General features: G+C 37.1%; 1 pseudogene; it reads left to right on the forward strand.

Moving 5' to 3' along the window:
* Positions 1-3,370: 3,370 nt before the first annotated feature.
* LOC105535931 lies at positions 3,371-4,310 on the forward strand (annotated as a pseudogene).
* The last annotated feature ends 14,199 nt before the right edge of the window (positions 4,311-18,509 follow it).

An 18,509-nucleotide genomic window follows, 5' to 3' on the forward strand; every position in this document is an offset into this window, starting at 1 on the left:
GAACAGAAAACCAAATACCGCATGTTCTCACTCATAGGTGGGAACTGAACAATGAGATCACTTGGACACAGGAAGGGGAGCATCACACACCAGGTCCTATTGTGGGGAGGGGGTAGGCGGAGGGATAGCATTAGGAGATATACCTAATGTAAATGATGAGTTATTGGGTGCAGCGCACCAACATGGCACATATGTACATATGTAATAAACCTGTGCATTGTTCACATGTACCCTAGAACTTAAAGTATAAAAAAAAAAAAAAAAAAAGAACCAAATGCTAAAAGTGTGTATGTATGTTTGTGTGGTTTCTTGTGTATGTTTGTATGTATGCGTGGGTGCTGTCAGAATCTCAGGCTTGCGAGACCCTCTGGAACCCAGCAGTTTCTCCAGCCTTACAAGCTGGCACTCCTTAAACATAGGCTCCATTCTAAACTTTAATTTACATCCACATAGTAGGCCACATTACTCAATAGCAATTCTGGGACTTAGAATATTCTTCTACATGTTGAGAGGAAATTTCTATTCTATAGATCTCATTTGGTAGAATGGGGTATAAAAAATGAAGGATTTGGATTAGATTAGCATTGAAGTTCCATTTTGCCTCTTATTAACAAATAGACCACTGACATCTAAATTTCATTCTTTTCAAATTAGGAAATACATATAGGTAATAACATATTTGAAAACTTCCTACCTTACCAAAATTTAAAATGCAAATTAACATGTTTTAATTCGTTACTAAACGAATATTAAAGAAAAGAGTTAACAATCAATATCTGTGCTGTTAGGAATGTGGTAAAAGAGGTATTTTCACACACTGGAATGAAAACGTGATTTAATTTGCCTTTCAGAAAAAAACAAAATACATCAAAAGACTTGAAAATATTCACGCTCTGTGTCTCAGAAATGCCACTTCTAAAAATCTGTCCTAAATAAAGGATAAATTAAAAATTTAGGATGTAAGCTACTTGTGGCAAAATATTTTTCCTGTTTGCTCACAGTTCTAAATCCAGCTCCTAAGTCAATGATCAATAAATATGTGTTGAACTATTTAATAAGTGAATATTATAATTTAATTGTGTTATTGTCCATAATTTTAAGAATGTAAGCACACAAAATGTCTAGAACAAAAATGTTACATAAATCAAAGCATATTCATTTGATGCACTATTTATTATTAAAATGACATTTAAATGCTTAGGAAACTGTTAGCAAAATATTAAATGAAAAACAATAAGCAAAATTATGTACAGAACAATCACTATGTAAAAGGTTATAAATATTTGTATCAAAAGAAAAACAGCTGTGATATATCTTATTTTCTATATGTATTTCTCTAACTTTGCCTTATACCAATTTTCTGAAGAAGATATTTCAATTTTATAACCTAAAAAGAGCATTTTACAATGACTATAAAAGGTTATATATTATGCTGAAGATGACAGTGAAGATGATAATTGTGATCATGATAAATGCTAATATTTATTAAGCATTTAAGTCAGGTAGAGAGTGCTGAGTACTTTTTTATTTTTATTATTTTTCATTATTTCATTTAATTTTCTCACCAAACCTGTAAAGTAGGGACGTATTATTATTTTCAATGTTTTAAAATTAGGAAACTGAGGTTCAGAGAAGAAAGGAACTTTCCTTAGTTAAATCACTAACGTAAGTCAGAACTGAAATTCAATATCAAGCATGTCTGATTTTCTTAAACCATTATGCTGGACCTCCTCTCCAAACAGGGCCACTCGATTCAGGGCTGTGTTTTCCATGTTATACTGAAGGAAGTCCCATCACCTGGCTTCTCCCTAACTTTTTTGTTCTCTTTCCTAGAATATATTATCTATTTTTCCATTTAGTATCAGAAAAAGATAGCAACAGAAAACAGTAACATAAAATTATTGTATTAAATCCTTTTTAAATAGACTTGAGGTTCACAGAAAAACTCAGTAGAAGGTACTGAGTACCTTCTATTTTGCATATAATAGTTTTTTAAGTATATATTATAACCTAGATATTATTCTAAGGGCATAATACACTATGTCACTTTATCTTGACAATAACCTTATAAAATGGGTACTACTAGATTACCCATTTTACAGATAAGTACACTGAGGGTGAGAGACAAAATATCTTGCCCAGTATTATACCAAGTTTGACAGTTCTCTCTGACTGTGGTGCTTGTAGTTTTAACTATGCTCCACTGATTCAACAACAACAATAAACAAAATAAATAAATAAATAAATAAAATCAGCCAAAGCTATACATATTCCTGCTAATGACAGTATCTGCTTTAAACGGTCTGGTCCATTCCTCAGCACAAGCCTATATTCCTGCAGGCAAAAATCTTTACAACTATCCCCTGTTATTTAATATCCACAAGCCTCTGTAAGCCTTTGAAATTGATACTGTATCTGTAAAACACAGATGGCTCATGTAATTGAAGTTCACATAATTTTATGTCTTTGTTTGTGTCTTTGTTTCTGAGCCTTTGTACATGTTTTCCCCTCTATCTAAAGTGTTCCCTATTTTGAATGATAGTGCAGACATGAGTAAGGAAAGCTTGCTAAATATTTGTATTACCTGGGAAGTCTGTTTTTGCTTCATCAAGGAAAGTTTTTTCACATGAACCTCCTGCAGAAGACAATGCTTTCTGAAAGATAGACTTTGTGTCTTATTATCAATGCTTGCATTCAAATATCTGACCCAAAGCTTGTGATCTTTACATATTTGCTCAGTGAATGACGGTGAACCTGGTTGTAAAGACAGACTCAAGGGGAGTTTTGTCTGGGAAAAGAAAAGAAAGACAAAAAAAGAGAACTGAGAAGCACCCAATAAATTTTCTTACAAAGTTGGCAGCTGAGGAAAGAAGAGAGTGAAAGATCATCTGGCTCACTGAAATCCCTCTTAGGGGTGCTCATGGTTCACGAAATTTCCAGTTAAGATAACTGGGCATCTCAAATACTTTGATCTAAAAGGATGCTAATCCCTCTTTGGCATTCATCAAGCCTGCTTCCATCTAGGGAGACTCCTTTGAGGGCCAAAGACCTAAGGGAGAGAGACAGTTTTATAAGTGCCAGTGCAGCCAGTGTAGAATGGCATCCCCAGAAGAGGCTTAATATCATCGAGTTAAGTAAATAATTAGATGGCATTAATTAAAACAGTGCAGAATGCGGAGAAGGAGTTTAGACTGCTTGTGAAGGCAGTGGATAATTAAGGGGCAACCAAGTCCAGGCAGTACAGAGAGGCTAGACCATCCAGCAGGAGACTGGTGTCCAGTTATAGCAGAAGCCATTGTGCTATCTGCCCTGTTAACCTTCAAACACATTGCCACCTTCCCCAGAGTGAATAGGCCTCTTGAAATTGATGATGCCCTCTCTATCAAGTGTCAACTTGAGCTTCTCTACACTCCTGCTGATGGGCTTCCCAGGCCTGGAGTGGGCTCACCAGTTGATCTCACTGCCCATTTTTGTAGGATACCTTGTGGCCCTTGTGGGTAATGCCACCATCTTGCATCTGGAACTGACCCTTCTCTCCACCAGCCTATGTACTACTTCCTGGACATCCTGGCTCTGACAGACTTGGGCTTGTGCATGTCCACACTGCCCTCTGTGCTGGGTGTGCTGTGGTTTGATGCTCGCACAATGAACCTGGTGCCCTGTGTTCTGCAGCAGCATTTCCTCCACTCCTTCTTCATGGAGTCAGCCATGCTCTTTACTATGGCTCTGGACCTCCTAGTGGCCATCTGATTCCCACTGTGCTATGCATCTGGGCTCACAGGTCCCCGCGTAGCATTGATTGGGGTTGTGCTGAGCGTGCAATGTGCTGCCGTCACTGCTGCACCTTCATTGCACCTATTAAAATTTGACTACTGTCGACCTGGGGCACTCTCCATGCTTACTGTCTTCACCAAGACATGATCCTCCTGGCCTGCTCTGACACACATTTCAGCAGACTCTATGGGCTGTGCATCATTATGCTGGCCATGGGCTCTAATGTTCTTTTTATCCTACTCTCCTACACTGTCACCCTCTGCACTATGCTGGCCATCGTCTTTGCAGGGGAGCGGCTGAAGGCCCTCAACACTTGTGTCTCCCACATCCTGGCTGTGTTCTGTTTCTACGTGCCTGTGTTAGGCTTGTCCATTGTCCACAGCCTTGGGCGCCACGCCTCTCCCTTGGTGCACATCCTCATGGGCACTGTCTCTGTGCTCTTCCCACCCTTGATGAACCCTGTTATCAACAGCATCAAGACCCAGCAGATTCGCAGGGCCATTCTCAAGGTGATTTCACTGGGGAAGATAAAATGACAAATTGGGGATGGACCACAGCAATTCAAAATAAGGAATTAGTTAATAACTCTTTCTAGAACCCTCTTACCACAAAGCAATTTTTATTTACTTCTTTTCATGTGACCAGTTGATTACACATTGTGAACTGACTCTACTGTTAAAATAAAGTTGATACTCATTACTTCTTATGTATATATGTGTATGTATGTCATCACTGTTTTCTTACATGAAAAATAATTAGTTTTTTACATAAATGTTTGCAGGTTCAAAGATGCTGTTTTATTTTTATGAATCCATAATAGGAGTACATAATTTTATAAGGCATATGTGATATTTTGATACAAGTATACAATGTGTAATGATCAAATCAGGGTAACTGGGATATCTATCACCTCAAGCATTTATCATTTCTTTGTGACAGGAACATTCCAATTCTACTTTTTGTTATTTCAAAATATGCAATAAATTATAACTGCAGTTGCCCTGTTGTACTAAAGAACACTAACTTTATTTTTTATTTCTCCATCCTAACTTTATTTTTGTACCCATAACCAAACCTTCTCTATATTCCCCTTTCAGATTCTGGTAACCATCATTCTACTCTCTATCTCCATGAGTTCAATTTTTTTTTTTAATCTCCCACATATGAGTAAGAACATGTGATATTCCTGATTCTGTGCAAGGCCTAGTTCACTTAAACAATGTCCTCTACTTCCATCTATGTTGTTTCAAGTGACAGGATTTCATTATTTCTTATGGCTGAATAATATTTCATTATGTATATACGCCACATTTTATTTATTCATTCATGTGTCGATGGACCCTTAGGTTGATTCTATACCTTGGCTATTGTGAATGCTGCTGCAATAAACATGAAAATGTAGATATATCTTTGATAGACTCATTTCTTTTCTTTTGGATATGTACCCAACAGTAGGATCACTGGATTAAATAGTAGTTCTATTTTTAGCTTTTTGAGGAACCTCCATACTGTTCTCCATTGTGGCTATACAGATTTATGCTCCCATTAAGAGTGTATGGGGTTTCTTTATCCACATCCTCACCAACACTCATTATAGCCTGTCTTTTTTTGTTTGTTTGTTTGTTTTGTTTTTCACCTTTTATTTTAGATTCAGCGGGTCATGTGCAGGTTTGTTAGGTGGGCAAACTGCATGCTGCTGAGGTTTGATGTATGAATGATTTCATTGCCCAGGTAGTGAGTGTAGTACCTGATGGGTAGTTTTTCACCTTTGCTTCTCTTCCGCCCTCCCCCTCTGGTTATCCTCATTGCCTATTGTTCCCATCTTCGTGTCCTGTCCATGTGTACTCAATGTTTAGCTTTCACTTACAACTAAGAACATGTAGTAGTTGGTTTTCTGTTCCTGTATGGTTTGTTTTTGTTTTTGTTTTTTTTTTTTGAGACAGAGTCTTGCTCTGTCGCCCAGGCTGGAGTGCAGTGGCCGGATCTCAGCTCACTGCAAGCTCCGCCTCCTGGGTTTACGCCATTCTCTTGCCTCAGCCTCCCGAGTAGCTGGGACTACAGGCGCCTGCCACCACGCCCGGCTAGTTTTTTTGTATTTTTTAGTAGAGACGGGGTTTCACCGTGTTACCCAGGATGGTCTCGATCTCCTGACCTCGTGATTCGCCCATCTTGGCCTCCCAAAGTGCCAGGATTACAGGCTTGAGCCACCGCGCCCCGCCTCTGTTCCTGTGTTAATTGACTTAGGATAATGGCCTCCAGCTGCATCCATGTTGCTGCAGATGACATGATTTTACTGTTTTCTGTGGGTTCATAATATTCCATGGTGTATATGTACCATATTTTCTTTATCTAGTGCACTATTGATGGGCATATCTTTTCCACCATTGATGAGCATTGATGCCATATGTTTACTATTGTAAATACTGTTGGAACAAACATAGGAGTTCATGTGTCTTTTTGGTAGAATGATTTATTTTCCTTTGAGCATATCACCCAGTAGTGGGATGGCTGGGTTGAATGGTATAGTTCTAAGTTCTTTGAAAAATCTTCAAACCACTCACCAGAGTGGCTAAACTGATTAATATTCCTGCCAACAATGTATAAGAATTCTGTTTTCTCAGCAACCCCATCAACATTTGCTATTCTTTTTCATAGTGGGCATTCTGGAGGACTCAGGGCAAGATGGCCAACTAGATGCAACCAAGAAGTGCTGCATTCTGACTGGTGGGAGACGGCATCTCATTGTGGTTTGATTTGCATTTCTCTAATAATTAGTGATGTTGAGCATTTTTATGTGTACTTTTTGCCATTTGTATGTCTTTTTCAAGAAGTGTCTCTTCTTGTCCTTGGCCCATTTTGTATTGGGGTTATTTGCTTTTTGTCGTTGTTGAGTTGTCTAAGCTCCTTATAGATTCTGGATATTAGACCTTTGTTGTGTATATAGTTTGCTAGTATGTTCTCCCACTCTGTACGTTATCTGTTGATAGTTTCTGTTGCTGTGCAGAAGCTCTTTAGTTTGATTTCCACTTGTCATTTTGTGATTTTGTTGCAATTGCTTTTGGGGACTTATTCATAAAGTCTTTGCCAAGGTTAATGTCCAGAATGGTATTTCCTAGGTTTTCTTTTAGGAGTTTAACAGTTTTGGGTTCTACGTTTAAGTTCATAATGCATCTGGAGTTAGTTCTTGTATATGGTGAAATGTATGGGTCCAGTTTCATTCTTCTGCAATTTGCCTATCTTTTGAATAAAAGCCATTTTAACTGGGGTGAGATGATATCTCACTGTAGTTTTGATTTTCATTTCCATAATGATTAGTGATGTTGAGTATTTTTTAATACCTATTGGCCATTTGCATGTCTTCTTTTGAAAAACATTTATTCAGCTCTTTTGCCTACTTCAAATCAAATTATTTAGGTTTTGTTTGGGTTTTGTTTTGTTTTCTGCTGTTGAGTTAGTTGATCTTTTTTGTATATTCTGATTATTAATTCCTTATCAGATGGCTAGTTTGCAAATATTTTTTCCCATTCTGTGAGATATCTCTTCACTTTGTTGATTGTTTTCTTTGCTGTGCAGAAAACAATTTTTTGTTTGATGTGATCTTATTTGTCTAGTTTTGCTTTGGTTGCCTATGCTTTTGTGATCTTACTCAAGAAATCTTTGCCCACAAGAGTCCTGGAGAATTTCTCTATGTTTCCTTCCAGTAATTTTATAGTTTTTGGCCTTTGATTTAAGTCTTTCATCCATATTTTAATATGGCAAGAGATAAGGGTCTAGTTTCATTATTTTGCATGCAAATACCAGTTTTCACAGCACTATGTTTTGAAGACACTGTTCTTTCCCCAATATATGTTCTTGGCACCTTTGTCAAAAATCAGTTGAGCGTAAATGAGTGGATTCATTCCTGGGTTATATATCCTGCCATATTGGTTTATGTATCTGTCTTTATGCCAGTACCATATGGTTTTTGTTACTATGTCACTGTAGTATAATTTGAAATCAGATAATGTGATGTCCCTACCTATGTTCTTTTTGCTCAGGATTGCTTTGACTATTGTGAGTCTTTTGAGGTTCCATATAAATTTTAGAACTTTTTTCTCTCTTTCTGTTAAGAATACCATTAGAATTTTGATATTGCATTGCATCTGTAGACTCAATGAGGGGCCACACTTACACAATTTCCCCTGGTGCACACCCTCATGGGTCCTGTTTCTATGCTCTTTCCACCCCCGATGAACTGTGTTATCTGTAACATCAAGATGCAGAAGATCCATGAGGTCAGTTGACTCCCATAACAAAAACCAAAAAAGTTCTTTTTGATTTTTACCTACAACATATTCAGCAGTTCTTTTTGAAGATAATTTATGCTTTGGGCAGAAAGTTGTCTATTTGCGGTACCAGGCAACTACCAAATGTATTGTCTTGCAAGTGGACAAGTGCTTTTGAACATAAAATCACAGTCCTCTGGATCTACACATAATGACACTGGGATGGATTGTCATGAGTAGTATGCCCTATCAAAGACCTTTCTTTCGGACATTGAATTTCTACATTTATATATCACGAACTTCATAAAGTGGACAATCCTTAACCTAAGGAGTAAATCACTCATCTCTGCCTCAGTTGCCAGCTTCTTCGGGTCTTGCATGCTCCAAATGATCTTTGAAAATAAGAATCTCTTGTTTCCTTATTCCCAGAAATGGTATTTCCACCTAAGGAATAATAATAAGTAATTCTTTCAAAACTACAGGCTGGGTTCTTTCTTCATGTGCAGTGCACACTAAATATGTCCCCAGCCCTCTTGTAATTCACAGCTATCATGCCCTGGTTCTATACCTGCTTCCTATTAATGCTTATCTGCCAAGTGTCTGCGCTTCAACACCATGTCTCATCTTTGATGATCTGATAAATTCGCCATTTAAGAGATGATTGTCAGTATCAACCCTTATAATTCCAAGACAATTCAGCAGATAAGTGAATTGTTGCTGGAGGGTTGTCTATGGTTTACTTTTAGTGAAGTAAATGTCACATTGAGATAAAGAGTGATTTTATGCACTTATTTGATATTTTTAAAAAGAATTACCAATCATATATAAAAATAAAAATGTCAAGAATGATTTCATTTTGGCAAACTGTTTATTGATAGATGAATGACTCTACATCATTCCCATTTGGGGATGCAGGGAGTGAAGGCAGCACAAAAACTGAAGAAAAATAAAATAACAGACACTAAACTAAAAACTTTATAGTAAAGAAAGCTAAAGGCATAATATGTTTTGCACATATGTAACAGTGATTTAAAGTAGGTGCCGTAACTGTTAGGCACTCTGAGTCTATTTCTATCTTATATAACAAAAATATTCCAGTCCTGTTCCAGGTTCCATGCAGTATTATTTGGAATAGAGAGATGAAACACACTTGTTCTCTGATCCAAGAAGTATCCTGATACAGTAAAAAAGGTAAACAAGCAAACAGACCATTACTACATCCTACATCTTACACATACATCGTACAGTCCAATTATGAGAGGCAGGTCTTTGCTGCTCTCTCCCGAATATTACTTGGGATCATGGTCTTGAGAATGTAGGCCTTTTTAAACTATTATCTACTCCTACTGAATTGTGGCCTCTTTATATCAGCCATGGTATCTTAAGTGTGGAAAAAAGAAAAGATGAGCCTATATCTGATTGGTTTCAATATTCAGTGAGTCTTGAATCTTACAGTTCAAAGGTAATACCCCCTTTTCAACTCCTTCCTACACAGATTTTGGTCTCCAGATCCTATCAATTTTTTAAATAATTTTTTAGATTTGCCTATCATGGGAATTGATCTAAGCCTTCCTTGAGTTCCCTCCATACCTTTCATTTGTAAATTAAATATGAAATAAAGGTGAGTTTCTGCTTACTTGTCAACTATCTCTTGTCCAAAACTTCATATTTTGTAATATACTACCTAATCACTTATGACCCAATTTCTACTCATTATTTAAAGAAGAAATTAATAGATTTCACACAACCAAGCAGTAGCACTATGCTTAAAAAACAGAAAGTATGGGCCAGGCGCAGTGGCTCACGCCTGTAATCCCAACACTTTGAGAGGTTGAGGTGGGCAGATCACTTGAGGTCAGGAGTTCGAGACCAGCCTGACTAACATGGAGAAACCCTGTCTCTACCAAAGAAATACAAAAATTAGCTGGGCGTGGTGGCACATACCTGTAATCCTAGCTACTCGGGAGACTGAGGTAGGAGAATCACTTGAACCTGGGAGGCGGAGGTTGTGGTGAGCTGAGATCACACCATGGCCCTCCAGCCTGGGCAATAAGTGAAACTCCATCTCAAAAAAAAAAAAAAAAAATTATGCTTTTTCTGAATCTTATGTGCTCAACTAGTTTATAAGAGATTAGTAACCTTTTAATATCTAGCAACGATTTTATGTGATAGTTGTATGTAATAACTGATATTTGAATAAATAAAATTTCTTACTACCAGAACTCAAACAAGGTTAAGAAAATCACCAAAAATGAGGTGAACAAATGTTCTATGACTTTTCTGGTGCCATATATATTTCTTGAGTTGTGAAAACAAGAATGCATGTCACATTATCCATGAAAAAAAAACTAAAAGAGTAATAGTTTATATGAATTTCAAACTGTCTTCATTATTAATGTTACTACATCAAAATGTGATCCAGTTATGAAAGCATAAAGAATTCTGCAAATCATCCTCCAAAATATAAAGAATAAAATGGGATAAAATTGTCAAAAGCAACCATCTCAGGAATCAAAAATTGAAAGTCAAACAACAAACTGAGAAGTATCTATTCCTGAGAAACTGTTAGAACATTTAGTAAGATCAGTGAGAGTCTGTGCCATCTTGTCAGGGCTCCTTCTACATCCCCAGCATTCAAGGTGGTTTGTGAGAACTATTGTTTTACTAGCATTGAGCTTGGGATTCTCCTTGGCTGAAAAAGCAAGTATGATTTAAGTGGAAGGTGAAAATCTGCATTAGCATTCTCAGTAAAAAGTAGCACAGTAAATGTTAAATGATAAATTAATGGGGAAAACCCACAGACCTGATTTTCTAAAACTATGGTCCATGTTGGGGTAAGTAGCACACTAGGCTACATTTACAGAGAGATCCTGGAATTGGTAGAGCCAGAAAAAGCCTATTCCCCACACCTTCACGTCTCACCAGAAAATTATAAGCATGTGCAAGAGAGATGCAAGAAGGCCCAACATAAAGTAAAAGTCAAGGCAGATTTGAGAGCTGGCTCATCTTTTAATGCAATCCCCACCCCACAAAGAAATGCATTGCCAAAGGGTAGAAACTTTACTGAGTCAAGGTGTTTGAGCACAACCTTTGCCAACATAAATTGCTAACTACTAAAATATGCCAACACAAGGGTGACACCACAGAAAGACATGCTAAAAAATAAGAACTAAGGTAATCTGAGCAGAGACATTAGTACCAATATGTATTACAAGAGACCCAATTTTTAACAAAATTTTAAGTTTAGACAAGTTATTTAAAAATAATAAATAATAGCACTCCAGGAAAAAATAATAAAATCCAGACGTGCTGCAACATATTACTTTAAATGACCAGTTTTCAGCAAAAACAATTACAAAACATGCCAAGAAATATGAATGTGTTTAAGTCATGCTTAAGAAAAAAGTCAAAGGAAATTGATTTGAAGTGAGAACAGAATAATTTAATAATGTAAATTGCTGCAGTTACTTTATTTCAATGTGTAAATAATGCAATACAATAAATTGACAGTTTGGTTGTGATATTGGTTACCATTGTGAGAGTAAATTAAAATGATTTTAATTTACCTATTCTCTCTAAGACCCATGTGCCTCATTCAAAAATCAAATTAAATGGTAAATATAGTGGGAATTAAAGAAGAAAATGCACGTAAAACACATAACAACTTAATGGCAACTGCCAAATATTTCTAATTGCTTTTTTCACTTATATAAATAAGCATTGTTAAGTCTACAGAAGTAATAATGGCTCCCTCCAGCCAGGCCCCTCAAATGTGATGATTGGAAAGCAGCCAGATAAATAAAATAAATTAAAATGCCTTGTTATTATGAAATGTGTTTGCTTCCTCTCCTACCATGGTCTTTCACCCATGACATATTTATCCTTTCTTGATTCCCATTTACAAAACATATGTTCTAATTTGACAGTTTTTCTTGTTTACATAAAGAAGGTGGGCAGAGTCAGGACAGGACTATAAGCCATCTCTGGAACATAAGTGCTCGGCACATATAGACTGTCGTAAAAACTGAGATCACTTAATCCCTGTTAATTTCAGAGAAAATAGAAAGAAATTCTTCTGGGGTACAAGTTAAGGTAGTTATGGCACAGAAGCAGGAAATCTTATCTTTAAATATTATTAGAGAACTTGAATGTTGGCCAAGTATTTGAATATTGACCAATTAGTATTTATTAATTTTGCCAAGAGATTTCCTCACCCCAATGTGGTTGCTTAGCCATCACTTTCTCCATATTTGGGAAACAAGGGATCACACATGGCACACAGAGCTTGGAAAGCCTATGGGAAGTGTGGCTGATCTACATGCAACCAGCGTGCTTATGTTGGAAGAATCTCTGGGTATTTCCTGTGGCAACTGGACTGGGTCAGGGATCCTACTCATGAGCCTTTAGAGGACAAAGTGATCACAGGAACACTGTCAAATAATGAGTGTTTCTATGGTCAAGTTTATCATTATGTAATGAGAATTCAAAAGATGGGAGCAACTGAGCAGCTGAAAATGAAGGAATCACCCTGGCAACTCTGGACTGGAAAACCTCCCAGATCTATATATGGCAGATACTGCTTCAGGGCAGGCTGGGGAGATGATCATCTTTGGAGAATGTGGTTAAGACTACAATTCAGGCTGATGGCTGAGGGGCCACCAGGGTAGTGCCTGGTACAAAACAAAGTATCAGTGGTGAGTCTCAGGGGCAAGAGCAAGAGGAAGAGGAGAGCCAGAGAAGGCCAAGGGCTGCTTTGTTAAGGTAACTGTTGCAATGATTTCTTTTGGATTGGAATTCTGCTTGCAATGAAGTACAGTCAAATAACATTTTAAATATCTACTGTTTTTTTGGAGTTCAGACACCATTCATATATTCACAACTAAAAAGTAAAGTTAGGAGAAGCAGACAGCAAAATCAGGTGCTTTGACTTCCAGTTCTGTGAGTGATTCAGGAAAGGTCAATGCAGAGGGTAACATGACATGGATTCTGAGCTAGAATAATGCAGTGAACAAGGATCCAGCTTCTTCTTGAGCCCATATACCAAAGAAAACATACCCGGGAGAAACATAGAAGCTTAGATTAAAATCACAGAGCAAAAAAATTGATATTAAAAGTATGTCAAAACTGTATGTGGTAATATGATTGAGGTATAACCTTCAGTCACTAATATAAGAAAAAAAAACAGCTCTAAGCAAAAGGTGTAAATTTAAAGAGTTTCTTAGGTTACACTTTACCAGATTCAGCACAACATAGTTTCTGCCCGTGCCCATAGGACACAAGAATGTTCCTGACCAACAAGATTCAGCATATTAGAATGAGTAGGGAACAAGCATTAGGATATTAAGAAGGATCTATAAAAAATACATATCATACAAACATATGTGTGTATAGAAAAATGAAATGTGTGCATACACAAAGACATGAATACACACACATTCAATTGGTGCATGTATACATGGGCTCATAGATTCATGGAAACTTGCAAACAAAATTCTACATAAAGGAGCATGGTTATGCATATACCTGCATATAGATACATGCATACACGTGTTCATGTGTATATTTATATAAATTTACAAATGTGCACATGCACATGAAATATGCTTACCCAGAAACACACACACACACACACACACACACAGACACACAGACACACACACGTTCTGTATTTTCTCAGAATTTGACTTACGATTCCCTAGAGAGTACCTCGGAGATCCTCTGGTTTTGGTCCAATTTTTCCTGCAGGCCCAGAAGCAGCACATCCTTCTAAGACTAATTTGCCTGTGTCTCCCAGAGGACTGGCAGCAAAATTGGAGGGACTGGTTCTAGAGTCATAGTAAATATGAAAACCGGTTGGCCCCTGCCTTCAGTTGGGGCACTGGAGAACAGGTCTGAGACAAACTAGATTGAAAGGTAGGTGATTAACTACATACATGAGTGGGAAAAAAAAAACATCACCGAAGAGTTGACATCTGAGCTTGGTAAGATTCACAGAGGAGGGGTTGGGTTCACCCTTAGAAGCCCAGGCTTTGGAATCAGTGGGACAGAAAATCTGTTCGGGTAAACAAAACCTGCCTAGGGTTTTTGTTCTGAGTTGTAGCTCATTTCTAACATACATTTTGTTTTCTTTTCCTTGCGTCATGAAAGCCCTTCTCCTTTGAGGCACAGACAAGTTGTGCGTGGCAGAAATTCTTATGGTAAAAGAGGAACACTTAAAACCTGGGGTAGGGAAGCTTCTTATTTGTCTTCAAATCCAGTTCTTTTTCATCTAAACACTTGATTTTGTTTTTAAATGTCTTTCTTTTATAGGTCTGTTTACCCTCCACTTGTTTGCTTTTTGTAGCAAAGTCCTTGGCCCCTTCATCCCATGCAGGCAACTACATTACTTTGACCTGCTCACCCTCAAACCCAACTCTCCTGACGACCGACACGTCTCACTTCTTCCTCATTTCTCTCTTTCTCACCCAGTGTCACCTCCACCTTCACCTCTCATTTGCTATTACTGCTTCCCCTGTATGGCTTTTGCTCAGACTCTTTCTCTCCTAACCTTAACTTCAGTTTTGCCACAGAGTAGTTCTGTGACTTTGGTAAGTCACTTGAACTGCCAATTTCTGATGCTTCCAAGTTTTAAAATGGTGTGATTAGATCATTTTGAGAAGTTTGAGGATGAAAAAGATGACATATACAATGATAATATACTCAAATCACCCTTTTGAAGTGCCTAATACATAGCACTAAATTAATACGTTCTATTTCCTCTTCTCCTTGCCTCCTTCCCAACCAAACACCAGTTTTAACCTCTCCTTATAATACTTCCAAGTCTAGTCTCACACCTCATTCATTAGCATTCATTCCTGACTTTCTACAATAACAACTCCTCATTTATAGTGAAGTAAAAATATATATATTATTTTTATGTCCTCAAAGAGGTCCTCATTCAATAAAGGAAGACAGTCTTATTTTCATCAAACTCCCAGCTTAGACTAACATCACTATATGTAAGTGTTCACCTTCCTTCCTGTTACCTTCCTTCCCTTTCTCCCTTCTCATGTATTAACGCTCAGTGTTATGCTGAAAATATAGGCTCTAGGTCTTCTCTAGAAGAAAATCACATAAATAACTAAACTGCAATTGCTGAGGGAGGTTGCTATTGAAAGTGATTCACTACATGCATGGTTGAGGAAAGACATCACAAAAAAAGTTAACATTTGAGCTGGATTTCATCAAATAAAGAAGGTTGCACTTGCTTTAAAATGTAATTTTTAGTTGAACTGAATTCCACAGCACTAAGGAAAGAAAAAGAAAAATAACTAATAATAACAGCAATCAAGAAACAAACAACCAGAGAAGTAAACAAACAGAATATCCAAGAAAATTAGGAAAGGAAAGATAATCCTGTGTTGGGATTTATAGAGTAGTCAAGTTAGAGAGTTAAATATCCTCAGCAACATTTCACAGGCATTAAGAAGTGTAATTCAAAGAAGATGTGCATATGAGAATTTTTCTTTCATCTTAAGCAGTGGCATAGAACAAAAAAATTACTGTTCTCCTTAATTCAAATTTATGGATTATGTTCAGATGACTCTAACTTCTCCTCCACCAGACCATCCTGAAATGCCAGAAGATGCATATTTTAAAATCAGTTTTATTCACTTTTTATTGGTGTTCCTAAAATGAACATACCAGCAAACAGTCTATAAAGATGACAAGCCTAAGTTTAGGCTGGATTCCAGATACTTCTGCCTCCCCTTTATCCCTGTCATGAACAGGCATACTGTCTCTCAAATATTTTCTACTCCCTTTTACATGGCAGTTGATACTCAGTACTCTGACAGTTCTACACAGTTACTAATTTCTTATGCAAATGTTTTGTTTGTTGTTGTTTAATTCTCATAAAAAATAGTGAAACTTTTTAATATGTGTGAGAACCAGTGTCTTCTCTTCAGGAAGCAGGGTCAAATTATTTCTTGGAGACATTCTAGATACTTGAAAGGTGTTAGTATCATAAGGCTAGGTTAAGGATACAACACTGATATCGTCAATCCAGAACATTTTAAACAATTAAGAAATTGCTTAATTTCAAAAAAACTGAATGTTATCTACAAAGATGGAGAGAAAATGCCTAAATATTAAAAAACTTGTATACAAATTAAATGTTTGACTTATAGTGATATTATTAATACTATTATTTCAACCAACAATAAGTGCATAGAGTGAAAGTATTGTATGATGACTGCTCCATATATATTAGTTTGTTTAAGCTTCAAGCATGCTTACAGGGTTAGATATTGTAACCCTGCTCTACAGATGGAGAAATCACGAGCCAGACACAAAGTGACTGAATCAGGGTTTCCCTGAGGCAGTATGATGTAATAGCCTGCAATGCTACTTCTTAAGCATACTGCTCTGAAATTTAAAACTTCAAGACATAAAATCTGGTAATGTATACCACTAAAATATTTACTAATATGCTGAATTGAGGCATGGGAGGATGGAGTTGGAAGAGAGGATGTACACCCAAAAATACTAATTAGAGAAGAGCAAGACCTGAAGTATTAGAGTGGTTCCAAGTTAAGGGACCCCTTTTATTAATCCCTCAGTGAGATGTCATGGGACCACCCTGAAGACTCAATGTCTCTCACAATAGACAATATTACTCTCTTGTAACTAGTGACTACTGTATAGCATATAAGGCTCTTTTGTACATGCTTTTATATTCACTACCCTTAATTTTTATTATAGATATTATCATCCCCATTTTATATATTTAAAAGGTCAAGCTCCAATATTTAGTCCACTAGAAAGTAGAAATGGGGGATTTAATGCCAAGTCTGTAGATTCCATTCTATCCCACAGCTTAATACCTTCAGCTTTTTCATCTCCAATAAGTTTTCCCCATGTCATGTGTTTTAATTGTTTCCAGCAAGGAGTTCGATGTTTCCTTCATATAGTAAGAGAGATATGATTTACTTTTCTCTATAATTTTTTTTCTAACACAGAGATTTTGAATAACCTCCCGTCCTGAGGTGTGGAGGTTTCCTCACAGATACATCTTGATATACAGAGGTCTCTCCCTCTCTCTCGACAGGTATATTTATCTTGAGTGATGTAAAGAGATCCAGATTGCCTTCCCAGGTGGGGTTACAGAAGGCATCCACACTTCTGCTATCATAGATTAAAGTTATATGATGGATTAAGCTTTTGGGACCATCATGAACTTTTTAAGAAGTCATCATTTTTGCAGTTTTAGAAACATAGTCTGTAGGGTTCCATACTCCTGTCCATTATGCCACACACACAGTAAACATGGGTTAAGTATACTCCAATACGTGAATTGGAAATTTGAGAGGAATTTTCCAAAGGACAGAACATTGCTTTCCATTAACAGGAATTCCAGTGGGGGGAAAAAAAACTTCTTTCCATTAACCTTTGTTAACATAAACTCATTTCTACTCCTTCCCCTCTATGTGTAAAAACCAGTGTGATTATCCAAGGGGTTGTGAAATGAACATGGAGAACTGAGCCCTTTTTAGAGATGTTTTATCTAGGTAAAACCTGATAATTCTATCCTCCAATGAAGAGAGGTATTTGATGTTGTTTGGAGTGGCAGGGATGGACATTTAGAGTCTTTATCTCTTGGGCAATTCTACACTAACTTTGAGGTAAAGTTACTCTTTAATTATTGTCCCTATCAGTCACTGAAAGTCCACCATGCTCTAATCGGGATGTGTAGAATGTCGGATAGATTACAGTTTTTTTATGCCAATATCTTTCCAACCATGTCTTATTTATTTATTTATTTATTTTTATTTATTTATTTTTGAGATAGGGTGTGGCCCTGTCACCCAGGCTGGAGTGCAGTGGCACCATCTCGGCTCATTGCAACCTCCACCTCCCAGGCTCAAGATGTCCTCTGTCCTCAACCTCCTGAGTAGTTGGGACTACAGGCGTGGACCACCACACCTGGCTAATTTTTGTATTTTTTGGAGAGACAGGGTTTTGCCATGTTGCCCAGGCTGGTCTCAAACTCCTGAGCTCAAGCTATCTGCCTGCTTCACAGCCTTCCAAAGTGTTGGGATTACAGGTGTGAACCACTGTGCCCCGCCTTATCTTCTTTAAATTACTCAGCCCTATCTTTTGCTAGAGAAATGGGGAACATTAACCATACATATGTACTTTGAAGTCATTATAGGAATTAGTTTAAATTGTGATAGTACAATTTGTTATCATATTATTTTATTTTAGTCATATACATATCTGTAAGTCATGTCTCCACACTCTCTTGTTGTATTGAAGACCAAATTGAACTAGTCATGGAATGGGAAAAGATAAATGACTTGGTTGATAGTACTAGGCAGATGAATTTACAGTCATTCTCAGTCAACAGTCTATTAATTTGATGTTTTTCACCACAGGTGATGTTTGTGTCATTTGCCTAAGCCAAAGTCCTCAGACTCCAGACACGAGAGA

Source organism: Mandrillus leucophaeus, unplaced genomic scaffold, assembly GCF_000951045.1.
Source record: "Mandrillus leucophaeus isolate KB7577 unplaced genomic scaffold, Mleu.le_1.0 Scaffold1518, whole genome shotgun sequence".
NCBI classification, from domain to species: domain Eukaryota; kingdom Metazoa; phylum Chordata; class Mammalia; order Primates; family Cercopithecidae; genus Mandrillus; species Mandrillus leucophaeus.